Genomic DNA, 17,797 nt, shown 5'->3' on the forward strand with positions numbered 1-17,797 from the left:
GGACTTTCAGAAGCAGCCAGTTCAGCCGACAAAAACCCCATTCTGTTAAGAAGATCTTTTTGTTGGCCTAAAAATCTCCTGTGTTGTAATTTAAACTTTTTGGTGCACGTCCCACAAACTTGCTTCACCGCCTAAATTATCATCCTTCAACTACTTGAAAATGGCTATAATTGCAACTCTTAAGAATTTTCTCTCAGGGCTAAACATATTTTCTATGTATCCTCATATGACTTGACACCTACAGTTTTTCACTATTTTTACATCTTTCCTCTGGATATGTTGTACCTTGTCAATATTCCTAAATAATAGATAAGTTATGATAGAGAACCTCTGACCAGAACAAAGTGTTACAATTAATCCTTATATATGTGTATTAAAATTCTACTGACACAGCACCAACAGTACTGACTGATGTTTAACTTGCAGTACACTAAAGCCCTTGGATTGTTTTTATATCTCTTGAAAATCATTTTCTTAGTTCAAAGGCAGTTCTAAGTCACGTCAAGATCTTCTTGAATATCATTTTTGTCTTTTAAGATATTTGCTGTCTTTCCTCATTCTTGGAAGAGATTCATTTTCATTTTTAAAATCAGGCTATTTGAAGTTCGTAGCTACTTATATGTCTGTCCTCTTTGAAAGTTTGGTAATTTCATCCAGCAAATCTTTGCACCTATATTTTGGGTGGTTTAGCAGGTTATAGCAAACTCCCAAACTACTGTATTTCTTCTTTTCTTCTTGTCTTTCAAAATTATCTTAACAATTGAATTTTCATGCTTAGTTAGATGCATTTCCACATAAAATTCATTTGCACAGGATGGTCCTTTACCTTTATTTCTATTTGGACCCCTGATTTCTTTATAGGTTTTATTTCTAAGGCATTACCGTCATGAATCTCCTTCTGCCAAGTTTTCACCAGCATTTATTTATTTATTTATTTATTTATTTATTTATTTATTTATTTATTTATTTATTTATTTATTTATTTATTTATTTATTTATTTATTTATTTATTTATTTATTTATTTATTTATTTATTTATTTATTATTTAGATTTGTATGCCGTCCCTCTCCGAAGACTCGGGGCGGCTCACAACAAGATATGACAAATCATAAATAATTCAGATAGCTTTAAAATGTTTAAAGATTTAAAAGAACCCCATATACTAACAGACACACACACAAGCATACCATGCATAAAATTGAACAAGCCCGGGGGAGGTGTTTCAATTCCCCCATGCCTGACGGCAAAGGTGGGTTTTAAGGAGTTTACGGAAGGCAGGAAGAGTAGGGGCAGTTCTAATCTCTGGGGGGAGTTGGTTCCAGAGGGCCAGTGCCGCCACAGAGAAGGCTCTTCCCCTTGGGCCTGCCAACCGACATTGTTTAGTTGATGGGACCCGGAGAAGGCCCACTCTGTGGGACCTAATCGGTCGCTGGGATTCGTGCGGCAGGAGGCGGTCCCGGAGATATTCTGGTCCAGTGCCATGAAGGGCTTTAAAGGTCATAACCAACACTTTGAATTGTGACCGGAAATTGATCGGCAGCCAGTGCAGACTGCGGAGTGATGGTGAAACATGGGCATACCTAGGTAAGCCCATGACTGCTCTCGCAGCTGCATTCTGCACGATCTGGAGTTTCCGAACACTTTTCAAAGGTAGCCCCATGTAGAGAGCATTACAGTAGTCGAACCTACAGTAGTCGAACCTTGAATACTTACCTTAATCCCATTGTGCATTTTATATATAGAAACATTAAGAATAGGATGATATTTTGAATATTGTCTTCTATAATCTCCTACTCAATACAGGGATCTAATGATATAGCATGCATATAAAGAACAATCCATTGTCTGCTTCATAACCTCCAGCAAAGAACAATTCAACCTCTTGTGAGGTGCTTTGATCCACTGTTGAGCAATTCTTACAATGAAATAAATTTCCTGATCTCCAGTCAAAATTTGCTTCAGTGTAAGTTAAATCTACTCTTACTTTTCCTGCATTCTGGAACAGCAATTACATATTGCCTGGATTTTTAAAAAAAATTATTTGCATGCTATCCAGATTTAGGGTGGCTTATTTATGTATAACCTTTATACATACATAAACAATTCCTACCCCCTATTCTAAAGGACAGCTTTTAGATACTTGAATAGTTTTTCTTCATAGCTTTTTCTTCTCCAGAAAAATATCTAAAATAAGCATTGTCTGAACACTATGGGGTGGGAGAAGGTTTGTTCAAGGACAATGAGAGTAAGCAAGCAGCACTGCAACCCCATCCTTTTTCTAGAGTGCTGTAGCATCATAAGCATGGTCCGAAGTGGTGATGTTTATGGTGCATCACTGTCACGATGCTATTATCGTTCAGTGAAAGCAGCAGCAACCTATGGATGCTGCTGACTATAACTATTCCTTATCTGTTTTTCCTTTCAGGCCTCTTATAATCTTAGTTGCTTTCCCCTGAACATGCTCTGAGTGTCAATGTGTTTTCTAAAATGTGATGCTCAGAATTGGATGCACTGTTTTAAGGGTAGTCTGACAATGCACATTAATAAGGAATGATTACTTCTTTGAATATTGATGGTGTATCCACTCTCTTGCCTTTTTTTTTGCTTATCACACTATTGAATTGTTATAAGTTTATGATTTTTTTCAAAAGACCCAAATGCTTTTTTCCAATATTACTGACCATTATGCTTCTCTCTATTCTATATCTACTGTACACTTTTCATTTTTCCTATCCAACAGAAAGAATCTATTTGAAATTGAGCTTGCTGGTTTTTGGCCATTGCTCCTCTGACTCTTGTTTTCCTGATATCCAATCAAATGTAATCCTGATTCTACCTGATATATAGCATGAACATTATTTCCTTGTTCTGCTAAGACAAATTAATTGCCCAGAAAAATGTTTTCCACCACCTTAATCCCTCATAACATCTATAACATTTCCCCTTTCTTTTGTAACCATTGTACTAGCCTTTTGTGATGTAGTTGCAATAAGATTGAATTATTTTGAGCAATGGGTCTTTGTATTAAAAAAAGGAAGAAGGAGCTGATGAGGGGAAATAGAACATCTAACTCCTTAGCATCAGAGTGCATTAATAATAATATAAACCACCCTGAGTCTGCAAAGAAGGGTGGCATAGAAATCCAACCAAATAAATAAAATAAATAAATAAATATAAAAATAATTAATGATCTAATGGTCATTTTGAAAAATCTTTTCTTAGGGATTACCTAGAAGCCAAGAGGAAACATATGTGCCAGGTTTCAAGATATATACATATACATGTACATGTATACATTCACTTCAGGATCAATAAAGTCAGCCAAGCTCTGAGGCAACTGCATAGAGTGCTCAAATATCTGTATTTCTATGAAACTGGAAGTTTGCATTCATTCATTCATTCATTCATTAAAACATGTACAAAATAGTAGGTATTGGTATGAATATAAATGAAAGCAAAGTAGGTACAGGTAAATTTGGACAATAGGACAGTAAAACAGGAATGGTAGGTACAATGGTGCACTTATGCACACCCCCTTACAGACCTCTTAGGAATGGGGTAAGGTAGATTGTAGGCAGTCTAAGGTTAAAGTTTTTGGTATTTGGGGAAGAAACCAGAGTCAGGTTGTGCATTCCAGGTATTGATCACTCTGTTGCTGAAGTCATATTTTCTGCCGTCAAGTTTTGAGTGGTTTACATTGAGTTTGAATCTATTGTGTGCTTGTGTATTGTTGCGGTTGAAGCTGAAGTATTCATTGACAGGTAGGACATTGTGATAGGTGATTTTATAAACTACATTTAGGTCAGATCAAAAACAATGTAGTTCTAAGCTATATAAGCCCAAAATTTCAAGTCTGGTGGAATATGTTGAGAGCAGACGAGTGGAGGATTCTTCTTGTGAAATATTTCTGTATCTTTCAATTGTATTACCATCCAATATGCAGTGCGGGTTCCAGACAGGTGAACTGTATTCGAGAATTTATCTAGAAAATGTTTGTATGCTTTGATTAACAGTGTAATGTTGCTAGAGAAGAAGCTATGCAAGATTAGATTAAAAACTCTTAGTGCCTTTTTGGCAATGTTGTTACAATGGGCTCTGGCACTTAAGTCATTGTTACATGCTGTTTTTATCATTGTTGTTAGCCACCCCGAGTCTACGGAGAGGGGCAGCATACAAATCAAATGAATGAATGAATGAATGAATAAGATATGAATACTCCATTGTCTTTTTTACAGAGTGAGAGTCGTCTGCAAGTTCATATCCTCCAAGCTTGAATTTTATGTGCTGATTCTTTTTGCCAATGTGTAAGACAGAGCATGTATTGGCTGAGATTTGAAATTGCCATTTATCAGACCATTGTTATACATGGTCTGATACATTGATACATTGTGATACATTGTGATAAATGGTCACAATATATTCTTGGTATTTATTGGCAAGACTGTCTCAAAACTGGAAGCCCTGGATCATGTGATGTCCACCAGTACTGAATCCCTGATTGTCAGAGTTAATGACCACCACATCTTGCCAGTTGCTCTATGATGAGTTGGAGATTGGAAAGATAGATGAAGATCATCCATGTAAGCACTGCATAAAAACTGTGCAGGGAAAACCTATTTGACATCCATCTATGGGAAAGCTGAAGCTGCGAGTAGGCAAGCCCTGGGTTATGTAGTCGGCATCACAGGTGCCACCAAAAATTAATAGAAAATTTATGAGCAGTATCAAAGAATAAGAAGGACATTTATTGTAACAATGGACTTCTAATGCCCCTGTTGTACTGGACTCTGTTTCCAGATTGAGACTGCAGGTTAGGTTAGGTTTATTGGATTTATATGCCGCCCCTCTCCGCAAACTCGGGGCGGCTCACAACAATAATAAAAAACAGTACAGTACACAATACCAAATCCAATGCCCACCCATCCAGTTCCAATTTAAATTAATAATCTCATAAAAAACAGTATATATAAAAAACAGGCACACAGTCAATCAATCAACAAAACAACATGGGCAAGGGGGAGGTGTTTTAGTTCCCCCATGCCTGATGGCAAAGGTGGGTCTTAAGGAGTTTACGAAAGGCAGGGAGGGTGGGGGCAATCCTAATCTCAGGGGGGAGCTGGTTCCAGAGAGTCGGGGCCCCCACAGAGAAGGCTCTTCCCCTGGGTCCCGCCAGACGACATTGTTTAGTCGACGGGACCCGGAGAAGGCCAACTCTGTGGGACCTAACCGGTCACTGGGATTCGTGCGGCAGGAGGCGGTCCCGAAGATATTCTGGTCCGGTGCCACCTCTGTGTTCACAGATGGTCTGTACATACTTGCATGTCTTCTTTGAAGCAGAAAAACTACTTATATACAGAGAGAGCAACCAAGTTGAACTGGCTAAATAACACCATGGTCACAAGCCAAAATAAGAGCTTTTTTTCTTTAAGGAGAAAAGGCTGTAATCTAAGGCTACTGAGTATAAACATTTCTTCTTCATAAGTAACTGAGTCCACCATCCCTAGTTTGAAGGTTCAATCTGGGTCACAATATCAGGCTTTTACTGCTTTTGGTACTTCAGGTACTCAGTATGTACTATGGATGCAGCTGTGTTTCCATTGAACCAACCTGTGAACTTCAATAACTGCTCTGGATGACAATTGTGTGTGCATGCTTTTTCACTCCTCACTCCACAAGTCTCATGCTTTTTCACCCCTGCTGTTCTTTTTGATCTTCTTTTAAATCTTGCCATGCTTTGTAAGTTTACTCCCTGTTTGACTCTCAGTTCAGTTAAATGAAGCTTGGCTTGACTGCTAAGCTTTTGTCGGTTCACTTTAATGCTAATATATTTTTTCTTTCTCTCTAATAGTGCCTGCGTCCTGATTTATTTTTAGAATAACTGTTCCTATCTTTATAGTTTGGAGAAATACATATCCGTTTTAACATTCTTAAAGACTGAGATTCTATGCTTGGAAATCTATCATTAACAAAGCTTTGAGGCTCTCTGTTTAATTCAGAGGCTAGCCATTCCAAGTTAGTCATTAGTTTACATTTTGAAAAAAAAGTATACTAATTAACTAGCTTTGTTAAGAAAATAAAATTAGTATTGCAACTTTTAAATTATTTATGAAAACTGTTTACAATCTAGCAGGCTCTGTTGTTTTTGTTGCCATCCACAAGTCTTCATTTGTAAATAAATATAGATAAATTAAAAAGACAAGGCACTTGCCATCTGGATTTTTAAAGCATTTATAGATATGTATAACCCATGAAATTTAAAGCTTTTAAGGATTGTTTAAAATTTGGTTTCATTATAAATTAAATCCATGGAAGAAGAGTACCTAGATCAGGGGTAGGCAAAATTGGCTCTTCTGTGACATGTGGACTTCAACTCCCAGAATTCCTGAGCTAGCATGATGGGCTCAGGAATTTTGGGAGTTGAAGTCCACAAGTCATAGAAGAGCCAACTTTGCCTACTCCTGACCTAGATGATAGGTCTTCAGATACTTGAAGATAATTAACATTTTCCTCTGCAGTCTTCTTGAAGTTAAACAAACCCAATATGTTCAACTTTTAGAATTTTCTTCATAAGTAGTTGTTCCCCTTCAGGCTCATTATCAGGTTAATTGCTCTAGATAAACCATGCCCTTCCTAAAATATCAAACCCAGAACTGAAGGCAATATTATCTTTTATAAATGGTAGATATTAAGCAGGGGTGAAATTTTTCCTTACCAGTTCTGTGGCTGTGCTTTATTTTGTGGCTGTGGCTTGGAGGCCAGGTGGGTGTGGCTTCAGGTGGGTGTGGCCATGTGACTGGTGGGTGCAGCCAATTTAGCAGTCCATTTTGCCAGGGAGCATAGGGATGGACTAGATAACCTCTATGGTCCCTTCCAGCCTTTGCTATGCTGTTTCAAAGCATCCTCTGAAGTTGTGTCTAGTACCAGCCAAGTGGTCCTCCGTCCCTCCCCCCTTTCCATCCTTCCTTCCTTCCTTCCTTCCTCCTTCCTTCCTCCTTCTTTCCCATGTTTCTGTGGGAAGCAACCCCCCAAATAAAATATTACTCATAAGAAAAGGCTCACAGAAAAACAAGGAAAAGTGGAAGCCTGATATTTGGCTCCATTCACACAAGCAGGCAAACGGATCCCTAGAAAACCCATTCAAGACAGGATGGCAAGATTTGGCAGCTAACAAAACAGAGTAGTCAAATCAGAAGCAGCAGCCCCATACCCAAGACCCACACAGGATGAGAGTCATTTAGCCACAATGGGAATCACCCAAGCCCATATTGCACAAACCTGAAGACTTCAAAAATATAGAACCACATAAGAATCCTTCCTTTTATCCAGTTTGTTGTTCAACTAATCCAGAATGTCACTTTGCTTCTACAAATAAAAAGCTCCTTCCCATCAGTTTCCAAAGACCTTTCAATTTAAAGCAGGTGTCTCCAAGTTTTGCAACATTAAGACTTGTGGGCTTCAACTCCCAGAAATCTTCAGCCAGGAATATGGCTAAGTCTGGAGACTCCTGATTTAAAGTGACAGCATTTGTTTTTCTTCTTTGTCAAGCAATTTCCCAGCTGCAAAATGAGTCCAGATTTTTTCCTTCTAACTTTTCCTTCCCCTTTCTTTCTCTCTTCCTTTCCTCCCTCTCCCACCTTCTCTCTCTCTCTCTCTTTTTCTTTCTTTCTTTCTTTCTTTCTTTCTTTCTTTCTTTCTTTCAGGCCAACCAGCAGGGGAAAAAATGCTTTAATTTTTAAAGCCCAGGAAGTGATGATGTTAGGGTAAGTGGAGCCTCGCGCTGCCATCTCTACCAGTGCTACAAACCAGCCACCACAACCACCATATGAAGGTTGTAGTGAGTGGTGCATTTTGCATTTTGAGGGGTTTCTTTTTTTTGGCATTTTCTTGCAATGCTATATCATTTTTTATTACTTTTTTGCAACTGTTGTTTTTCACATGAGCTCCCTAAAAAGCTTTTATTTGATCTCTTGTTCATTAAGCAATCCAAGTTATTCTGCTGAGCCCATCTAATGAACGTGCCTTATTCCAGTGCTTTGAAGTACAGACCCAGTGTATTTTGGTTTATCACAACAACTGCAGGGTAATTGTGGTTGTTATGGAAAATAAAATTCCAGTCTCTTATAAGTTTCCTCACTTTGGAGGGAACTGCAGTCACCTGAAACAGAGCCAGTAGCAACAGGACAGGGATCATGAATAAGGGCAGAAGCTGGTGGAAAACACTTAAGCTCAGTAACATTAAAAGATCTATAGCATAAGGCATGTTTTTCAATTATGAATACTGCAAACCTACAGACACCCCCCAGTGTCTAAGGGGGAAAAGATTCAGTTTCTCTCTTAATGCACTCAAAAAATATATTGGTTCTAATCTTAAAAAAAAAATTACTTGCAGAAATGCTTGTATCACTGTTACTTTCCTCTTAATGAATCTTGCTAAAGATTCTGTAGGAATCATTCTGGAGAAAACTCATTTTCAGTTTAGGCAGCTATGAAAAACTTGATAACATTCTGCTTGGATGTGTATTCAAGTAAGATATGAATAAATGACTAGTGAAGAAATCCAGCATAGAATTTGTTGGCAGAGACTCTGTACACAGCGTGAGCCTCATGTTTTTAAATGACTAAAGTGCTTATATGACCATTATTATAAGTTATGATTTAGCTGCATATAAGAGACAGCAATGAATTGAACATACTGTGTCAAGCTGTGGGTCTTTGTTTTTTGGCTCAGCTTAGCCAGTGATGGCTTATTGAACAAGCTCAGCCAAAAACTATGCCACCCATGATTTCCTCCTAAATATGAAATCCATTTTTATGAGAGACAAAACCCTAACCTATGCATAGGAGACAACCAGGTTGAGCCCGAGTAAAGGGTCAAATGTGAGTCCCCAAGTTCATATCCACAAGAGATCTAAGTCCAGGCCAGATAGAATTCCTTCTATCCTTATCTATCACCAATTCCCCTTGGCAATTAGTAGTTCAGATTCTTGTAAGGAGCTTAAACTTGCAATAAATCTTTATACCCATTTGAAATGCCCATATCTCCTGATTTCCCTGGTGCTTGACACCATGTTCACAAACATCTAGGAAAGCAATGGGAAGTCACAGAGATTTGGGAGGAGGGAGCTATCTCTAAAAGGAAAAAAAGCAGGTACAGTACATGTAAACCAATCTATGCAGGAGGCAGCCAATGAATTTACCACAGATGAAAAGGGCAAGAAGAAGGAATAGTCGGTTTAGTTTGTTGATAGCCAGAGTGCAATCTGGTGCCTGTGCCAATCCACTGCAATCCAGAATAGAATTTCCAAAGCTGCTTCTAAAAAAAGATGGAATTGTGAGAAATTTAGGCTGCAATATAGGTTTTCCCTTAGGGTAAGCAAACCTTTTTAAGAAGAATGTTGTATGGCCTGTATGTTAAAATTAGTAGTAAACTATCTGACAGTAACATAAATCTTTCTGATACGTAATTTCTCGTACGTAATTTCCTGGCTGAATGGGAAAGTGGAGAATCTATGGAACAATCTTATGTATCTATGAGACCGGTTAGGTCCCACAAAGTTGGCTTTGGTCAAGGTCCCGTCAGCCAGGCAATACCATCTGATGGGGCCTAGAGGAAGAGCCTTGTCTGTGGCGGTCCCGGCCCTCTGGAATCAACTCCCCCCAGAGATTCATACCACCCTCACCCTCCCAGTCTTTCATAAGGCCTTGAAAATGCATTTCTGCCGACTGGCCTGGGGGCACTGAAATTTTAACATCTATCCCGGCCTATAAGTGAAGAATGATAGAATGATTGTTTTTTTAAAAATAGAAACATAGAAACATAGAATACTGACGGCAGAAAAAGACCTCATGGTCCATCTAGTCTGCCCTTATACTATTTCCTGTATATATACATATATAAATATATATAAGGGTTTTAGAATACAACTTAAGTTAGATTTCTATGTGCTTTTACTATTGAGATTTTTGGAGTATTTTAATATTAGATTTCTTCATGTTTTGTATTTGTGAGCCGCCCTGAGTCTACGGAAAGGGGCGGCATACAAATCTAATAAATAGATAGATAGATAGATAGATAGATAGACAGACAGACAGACAGACAGACAGACAGACAGACAGACAAACAAACCTGTTTGTTTGTTTGTTTATTTGTTTGTCTGTCTGTCTGTCTGTCTGTCTGTCTATCTATCTATCTATCTATCTATCTATCTATCTATCTATCTATCTATCTATCTATCTATCTCTATCTATCTATCTATCTATCTATCTATCTATCTATCTATCTATCTATCTATCTATCTATCTATTTATTAGATTTGTATGCCGCCCCTTTCCATAGACTCAGGGCGGCTCACAACATAATAAAACAATTCATAACAAATCTAATAATTTACAATTTAAAATTTAAAGTAGTTAAGAAAACCCCATTTTTAAGCAGACATACCTACAAACATACCATACATAAATTATATAATCAATCTGATCTCACCTTTCATAATACAGGTGAATTATATTTTCAGATCAGGAAAGTGCTAACTTGGGTTGGTAACTTTTTTTTAACCTAGAAGTCTAAATTAGTCTCTTTTCATATGTATTTTTTAAAAAATATCCATGAAAATAGACATAATTATTGTTCCCATAGTTGTATTTGTAGTTGTATTTGTAGGCAGGATTCCTACTGTATAAAGAGCACAGGTTTTTTGTGGGTTTTTTTAAAAGCTGTGTCTTAGAAATAGATGAAAATCCATAATATATACATTTTAAGGTATATACTATATACCAGTGATGGTGAACCTATGGCACACATGTTGGAAATGGCACACATAGCCATCTCTCTGGAAACGCTAGCCATTGTCCATTGCTTTTCAGGATTCCAGCACGCCCATACAAGCTGGCCAGCTGGTCCTCACACATGGGGGAGCATCAGAAACCGGAAGAGCAGCTTCTTGGTGTGCCCAGTGGGAAGCTGAGCTTCTGGTTTCCAGCATGTACATGCTTGCCAGCCAGTTGCTCTTCACGCATGCATGCTCTTTTAGTTTCTGGCATTCCCATGCTTGCACACCAGGGAGTTGCTGTTCTGGTATCTGGCATTGCCACGTGCATACACATGCTCCTGTTTTGGCACTTGGTGCCCAAAAGCTTCATTAATACTGCTATATTCTATATTAGAGTATGGACTTGTATAATACGTATTGAACATGGATGGTAAAACAGATGCCAAAATAATAAACTACACTTTGCATTCAAATAGATATTTTAAAAAATCTCTTAAACAGTATGCATTTTGCCTTTTTTTTTTTTTGGCTCAGCAATATACAGTTTTGAAATCAACAGACTCATTTCCACAAAGAAGCTGCATTCTGTGGTGAATCCTTCAGCAGTCAAAAATTTAATCACAGTGAATTGCCTAAAGTGCAACACAGGCTTTCATTTTATGAACAATAATGACACAACCTTTTCTCAAAGCAAATTGCCATCAACTGAAGTGAAAGAAGAGATGCCAAAGAATACATCAGAGCTTTTATCATGTCAATATTATCATCTCATGGAGACTTATAATATTTTTGATATGTTTTTGATTCAAGCTGTGCAGTAAAAAGAAGGCTTCAAGATAGTGGATCATGGAGGAAATTAGTCATTATATCTTGCTTTAAGAATATATTTTGATCTCTGCTTTGGTTGTTTCTCCTGGTCTGCAGGAAATATGTTTCTCAATTATTTTCTGTTATGCCCCCCCCCCCAGGAAGAAGTAAACATTTTGTGCCCCCCTAACTCTCCACCGGGACAATTGTTTGCAATATTCCGCACGTTTTCGCTGAAAAAATTTCAAGCGGCTTATAAACGTGATTGGGGTGTAATGTGTTTAAGGGATGCCTTAATTTATTTGGCTTCATGCCGTCTGCTACCAATTTTTTTAGACACAATAAACATACTGGTCTTTCCTCATCTCCCACTGTAGTCACAGTGAAGCCAAGTGCTACATACGCTTTGTCATATTTCCTCTTCTTAGTTTTTGGGAAACTTACATTTGTCTCATTATCTCTGTCTCCTTCCTCCTTTCTTTTCATCCCTGTTAAATCTTTTTCCATGCCCCCAGGGGGGGCTGCTCCAATATTTGAGTAACACTGGTTTAGGCTAAAGTGGGAGTCAGCAACCTGTAGCTCCAGAACTGCATGTGGCTCATTGGACACTCTGCCATGGCTCCCTATCACTGTGTCATGGCAGAGGGATGAAAGAGCTGTTGTCCTGCCACAGTAGTGCCATGGTTGGAGCTTTATTTATTTATTTATTTGTTTGTTTGTTTGTTTGTTTGTTTGTTTATTCGTTCATTCATTCATTCATTCATTTATTAAATTTGTATGCCGTCCCTCTCCGTAGACTTGGGGCAGCTCACAGCAGTGATAGAAACAATGTACAATACAAATCTAATAATACGAAGTTAAAAACCCATAATTTAAAAAATATGCACACAACACACCATACATAAATTATATAGGCCTGGGGAAGATATTTCAATTTCCCCCATGCCTGACGGCAGAGGTGGGTTTTGAGAAGTTTATGAAAGGCAAGGTGGGTGGGGGCAATTCTGATCTCTGGGGGGAGTTGGTTCCAGAGGGCCGGGGCTGCCACAGAGAAGGCTCTTCCTCTGGGTCCCACCAAATGACATTGTTTAGTCGATGGGACCCGGAGAAGGCCAACTCTGTGGGACCTAACTGGTCGCTGGGATTTGTGCAGCAGAAGGCGGTCCCAGAGATATTCTGGTCCGATGCCATGAAGGGCTTTATAGGTCATAACCAATACTTTGAATTGTGACCGAAAACTGATCGGCAACCAATGCAGACTGCGGAGTGTTGGTGAAACATGGGCATACTTGGGAAAGACCATGATTGCTCTCGCAGCTGCATTCTGCATGATCCGAACACTCTTCAGAGGTAGTCCCATGTAGAGAGCGTTACAGTAGTCGAGCCTCGAGGTGCAAATGTACAGCAAATGTACCAGGAGGAATGCTGGTAAAGGCAAGTGCATTTGCTGTTGCCACCAGTAAAGTAGATCTTGTGTGGTGGGGGCTATCTGCCAAGCCTGGACTCTCTCCTCCCTTGTTGGTGGGGCCAAGAGAAAGAAGGGGATGGCATGGAAAGCGTTCCCCTGCTGAGTGCTGAGCACAATAGCTTAGCGGGTGGGAGAAACCCAATACTCCATCCATGGCCTGCCCACTGTTCTTGCAATGCCTTGCACTTCACAATGGGGGAGACTAGATTCCCTATTCCTCCTGGAGTCCATTCACTATTCCCTGCCCCACTTGCCTCTGGTAGCTCTCTCTCTCTCTCTCTTGGGGTGGAGAGCAATCCCAAAAGTAGCCATGTGCCGTTTCCTGTCCAACATGCAGTGAGAAAGAGAGAGAGAGAGACTATTTACAAACTGCTTGGGACTCAATTATGAACATAATTGAACATAATCCACAGCCATTGAAATAAAAAGAGAGGTTTGGGGACTACGCACGTGATTGTTACTGTCTCAGGAAGGCTTGGTCAGAACAGAGATAGAGAGGGAGAAAGAGATAAGAGGGAGGGAGGGGGAAGAGATACCTATTTCCCATAGAAAATTCGGGGAGCCACAAAACCTGGGTAGGCATGGCTGGGAGGTTCATGTGACTTGGTGGGAATATGTGATGTCAAATTGGCCACTCCCACCCAGGTTTTGTTGTTCCCAGTGTTTAGTTTTCTGGGTGGGAAATGGGCCCAAGAGGCTCTTTAAGATTGCTGACCCCTGGGCTAGAGCATTCCATCTAACAATGAAAACAATCAGAATTCATCACGCATGTATGTGCCTTAAACTGTTTGCATATTTGTTAAAATTTCACTGCATCTTGGAATCCATAATGCTTAAGTGGTGTATGTATGTGTTTATTAAAGCAAATCCACACAGTGGTATAACCAACTTTTCTAAGATATTTTCTCATATATCACCTAATATTGCATTATTTGCTTGATCCTGTACTCCATATTACTTCTGCATAGTTTCTAATAACCTTATCTTGAACTGACATTGATGCATGTGCAAACATCTTCCTAAACCTATGCTATCTATCTCAAACATATCACTGCAATGAACAGATATACGGTATTCCTTTTTGAGCAACAATCTTGATTAGTAACAATTTGCAAATACAATCATAAAATTAATAATTTTACAGCCAACGTATACATTTATGATCAAATTTTGGAAGCCTAACAATAATGCACAACAGTAGAGAGTAATGTTGATATAGCTGTACCAGATAATTTTATCTTAAGGAGACAGTGGTAATCATTGTTCTTCAAAACATCTCTCTTTCTCTGTCTCTCTTCCTCAGTGATTTCACTTAATGGCCTTATTGGTGGAATGGAACTTGGTCACTAAACCAGAATGGGTGTACAGCTCTTCAAAAGAGAACGTGACTTGATAGCTGCAAAAAAAAAAAAAAAAGCTTTGCTCTAAAGTTCTGATCACACCTCATCTGAAAGTTCTGACTACATCTGAAAGCACCTCCAGATGCAATTTCAATCACCCTCCTCTCTGTGAAAAAAGCATTTAACTAAGAGAAGCCTGTGTGAGATTAGTAACTTCAAAATAGACCATATCAAGAATCTGCTTTGTTGCAGCTATCACAAGGAAGAGGTCCATCTGCAGTCTCTCTTTGAGTTCCTATCTGCATAAACCAATCCATTACTCTCTATCTAGAAACTAACAACCTACTTTAAAACAAACAAACAATTTGATTTCAGGAAAAAAAATATCCTGCAATCTACAACTACTACACTGCAAAAACATATAGACTCCAAAACTTGATCAGGGCAAAACAGTAGACACAATTTACACAGACTTCTGTAAAGCCTTCGACTCAATGATTCATGATAAACTACTTCTAAAACTGAAATCCTATGGCATCTATGGACCCTTACATGACTAGATAACTGTGTTCCTGTCAAACAGACAGCAAGTGGTCAAAATAGGGAGTGCCCTATGTAATCCTGTTCCTGTTAAAAGTGGTGTATCACAAGGCAGAGTATTAGAACCAACACTCTTTATACTTTGTGATCACATTACAAGTGATTGCATTTTCTTTGCTGATGATGTAAAGATCTTCAACACCATCGACAACACTGCTACCCTCCAAAAAGACTTTGACTTTGTGTAAGAATGGTCAAACATCTGGCAACTCCAAATCTCAACCAACAAATGCTCTGTCCTACACATTGGCAAAAAGAATCAGAACATCAAATACGAGCTGAATAAACACAATCTTACAAATGACCCTCATTCTGTCAAAGACCTTGGAATACTCATATCAAATGACCCAAGTGCCAAAATCCACTGCAACAACATTGCTGAAAAGGTTTCAAGCGTTGTTAACCTAATTTTATGTAGCTTCTTCTCTGGTAATATCACACTACTAACCAGAGCAGATAAAACATTCACCAGACCAATCCTTGAATACATCTCATCTGCCTAGAACCCAAACAGCATATCGGACATAGTGTCTGGAGAAACTTTACAGGAAGTTGTCCAGGGTGTCCAGAGATACTTTACAAGAAGAGCCCTCCACTCATCTACCCACAACAATATACCTTACACAACCAAACTTGAAAACCTGAGCTTAGAAAGCTTAGAATTATATCACCTAAGCATAGCTCATAAAATTATCTGCTACAATGTCCTTCCTGTCAACGATATTTTCAGCTTCAACCACAACAATATATGAGCACACAACAGATACAAACTCAAAGTGAACTGCTCCAAACTTGACTGTAGAAAATATGACTTTAGCACCTTAGTGGTTAATGCCTGGAATTCACTACCTGACTCTGTGGTTTTGTTACCTAACCCACAAAACTTTACCCCTAGACTGTCCACTTTTGACCTCACCCGATTCCTAAGAGGTCAGTAAGGGGCATACATAAGCACGCCAGCATGCCTACTGTCCCTGTCCTAATATTCCCTCTTATCAGTACCCATTTTATGTATATAAACAATGTTATATCTATGTATATTACCAATACATACTTGACAAATAAAAAAATAAATATTTTAATAAACTTTTGAGCTTAGCATGTTTATAGGCAGGAACCCTAAAAGAACCTATCGGTTCCCAATAGGCCATTAGGTGGTAGAACAATGTACAAAGAAATGATATGAACAAGGTTTTAAAAAGCAATAAATTACGAAACAGATATTGCTGAAGTGAAAGAAAAAACAGGTCACTGAAACTAAATGCAGAGATGGTTTGATAAAAGTATTTCAGATTTCCATAATCTGCATTGACAAAGCATTTTCAAAATTAGAAAAGAATCAATGTTTGTTCTAAGAGCTGGTGAAGGTTATATCTTCTACAGCATCTTTGTCACTGATTATTTCTAATACACAGTGTAAAATCTTTTCCATACTAATTATGGATGGGATTTTTGCTACTACTTCACATTCTCCAACTTTTTTTTTACTTGTCATTGAGGACATGAGGAGAAAGCAAAGGAATGAGAAAATAAAATCCTGCAGTTACCTCAAGTGACACATGCTTGCAAGGTAAATGTTTCTGTTTTAAAGTTGTTCTGATCAATCTTGAAATTCTAGATTAATTTGAATTGGAAAGGTTTATTAATCCATTGAATCCAACCTTTATGAAATTCAGGAGTCTATAGTGGGGGTCCTTGGTCCTCCCTGAGTTTGGTTGTTTTCTTGCAGATGTTTCATTACCAAACTAGATTACATCATCAGTTAATTAAAGTTTCCCAGTAATGAGAGCCCACCACTTCTCTGATATTTGGCTTCATTTTTCTAACCTCTTAGGTTAAAACAACAACAACAACAACCAATCAGTCAGGATTTTTTTTTAAATAATTTAAAACCATTATTCTCTGTTATGCACTCAAATAAAAAGGAGGCCTTCACTGCCTTCAAAATAATTTACTTTCAGCTATGGGAAGAATGTTACCATATCCCCTCAATAATCATTTTTTGAAATGGCCAGGTCTTTCAATCTTGGTTCAGAGGACTTACTGTCTGGTCCCCTGATCATTTTTCTCCTTCTGCCATTATATGAACATATTCCAAATCTGGAGTGTGACTAAAGCATCGAGGAACGGTTTCTTCTTGTGAAATTATGGAAATTATGCTTATGTTGATACACTATATAATTCCATTTGCATACTTCACAACCATGTCATATCTGATTCATATTCAGTTTGTAATCAGCTATTCAGTTTGGAATCAACTACTATTCCAAGAGATTTTTTCATGATACTATTATCAAACCAAGTGTTTTGTTTGTTTGCAGTTTTATGCCATCTCCTCAATTAATGCTACAAAATCCTAGACACTGTAAGAGAAAAGCCATTATTTGTCATACAGTAGCAGATTTTCCAACTAACAAATGTTTATGGAAAACCATAAAGTCGCCCCATGCATCTTTATATTTGTAAAAAGGAATATAAGACAGCCTGCTTCTAGAAAGTGACTCACTGAGAGATCCGACACAGAACACTAACAGGAGTTGTCTGCGGCAATTTAAAGAAAATTTCTAAATACTTTTTCTCTTTAGTCAAGGGTTTGTGGTTGGTTAATATAGCAGCTGAAGAAAAGAACAAATAGGGGAGGAAAAACATTTTCTAGAGTTCTACTCCACAAAGAAGAAGTGAGATTAATGGACAAGTGTCTGCAACTGTGACCTGCAATGTTTATGGTATATTTGTCTTCCTGCTGAAAAACAACCTGGGATATAAAGCTCATAATAGTTCTCAAGGGAAAAGATAAAGGGATGAACAC

The 17,797-nt window shown here is 38.3% G+C and overlaps 1 long non-coding RNA gene across 1 annotated transcript in view; it reads right to left on the reverse strand.

Annotated features, from left to right (window-relative positions):
• Nucleotides 1-7,379, reverse strand: part of LOC139158574 (uncharacterized) — a 35,613-nt gene extending 28,234 nt beyond the window's left edge. The window contains exon 1 of the long non-coding RNA XR_011557718.1: nucleotides 7,277-7,379. This is a non-coding gene — a long non-coding RNA (uncharacterized lncRNA). The remainder of the gene's footprint in view (nucleotides 1-7,276) is intronic.
• Nucleotides 7,380-17,797: the final 10,418 nt, after the last annotated feature.

Source organism: Erythrolamprus reginae, chromosome 2 (genome assembly GCF_031021105.1).
Source record: "Erythrolamprus reginae isolate rEryReg1 chromosome 2, rEryReg1.hap1, whole genome shotgun sequence".
NCBI lineage: Eukaryota > Metazoa > Chordata > Lepidosauria > Squamata > Dipsadidae > Erythrolamprus > Erythrolamprus reginae.